Here is a 1,333-nt window from a genome sequence, read left to right as displayed (position 1 = left end):
GATAGCTAGTTATAATGGTAATTAAATAATGTTTACATATGTATAAAAGCCTACATTAAAATCTGTCATATAAATTGGTCTCTTCATTAGAAATTAGCCTACTGATTGCCACCATTGATGGACACAATTTTTTAATAATATTAAAAATATCTGTATGACATTATATTCTGCAGTTCTTCCCTGTTGTACCGAATATCTATACTTTCAAATTATCACATCGAAGTTAGAAATTCAAATATTGTGACAAAATTAATTTTGTAGGGTGCCACAAGTTTGTTAAAATTTCCAAAGGGTGCCGCGACTAAAAAAAGGTTGGGAAACACTGATCTAAGTGATAAAAAAAAATTATAATTACTCATATTAGCGGTGAAATGTCGCCCGATTATGTCAAACGTCATACGCTCACTGGATGTCATGACAACAAATGTCATGAAGGAAAAGTTTCAATATCTTGCCTTCGCTTTCATTTCGGACCATCTCCAAAAAGACATTAAAAAACTAAACATATTATTTACAAGTTTAACATGCGTTTATCAAAGTAGGAAATTAGTGTTCTTGAAATACGAAATGGAGGCGGGTCCGGACTGAATTCCCTCCGGGTCCGGATCCGGACCGGAGTCCGGATTTTGAGAAGCACTGGATAGGCTAATGCTTGGAAATTATGTTTAAAGTTTTCAAGTCCATTCATTATTTGTAGCACGCAAGCTTGTGGCAAGCCACCCAATAATTGCAGCTTTGTGCTTACAAAGTCCAAAGTCTCAGCCTTCTGTCAATGTTATGATAAAATACAAACAATAAACGTCTTTTTACGATTTGTAGTGTAGTGAGATAATTTGCCTGAGTTCAAGCTGCATATCTTTTCCTATTTCCTATTTATTATTTGCAGCACGAAATAAACATGAATATTTTAATGCATGTTGAAAAAAAAATTTAATACTACAAACGATTGTCTCATGAATCGATCAATCAGAGTTTTAAAAAAAGTCAAAAGAATGACGGATGCCACAGACTTTTTTTTGGAGGAGTAGGCCTAGAGGAGAATTTTCACATTAACTTCACGCGATATGACATGATTTTATTGTAATTTTGACTTTATTCTTAAAATATTATGACGTTAATCTTATCTATTTAGTTATTTTTAAACGTGGCACAAAAATGCTGCCATTTAGGCTATTGAATGCAAACACAATTTTGGCACAGCGGCCAAAAAAAAAAACAAAAAAAAAAAAATTAAACATAGTGAGGGGATATTTGAATTATTTGTTAATAGACTAATGTTTTCTGAGTCAATGTTGCAAAAATTAATTTGACGAACCTGACTCACCATCTCCTC

The sequence above is a fragment of the Sinocyclocheilus anshuiensis genome, unplaced genomic scaffold (genome assembly GCF_001515605.1).
Source record: "Sinocyclocheilus anshuiensis isolate Anshui unplaced genomic scaffold, SAMN03320099.WGS_v1.1 scaffold40, whole genome shotgun sequence".
Taxonomy (NCBI): Eukaryota; Metazoa; Chordata; class Actinopteri; order Cypriniformes; family Cyprinidae; genus Sinocyclocheilus; species Sinocyclocheilus anshuiensis.
The sequence above is the reverse complement of the archived record's forward strand: the minus strand, read 5'-3'. Positions refer to the sequence as shown.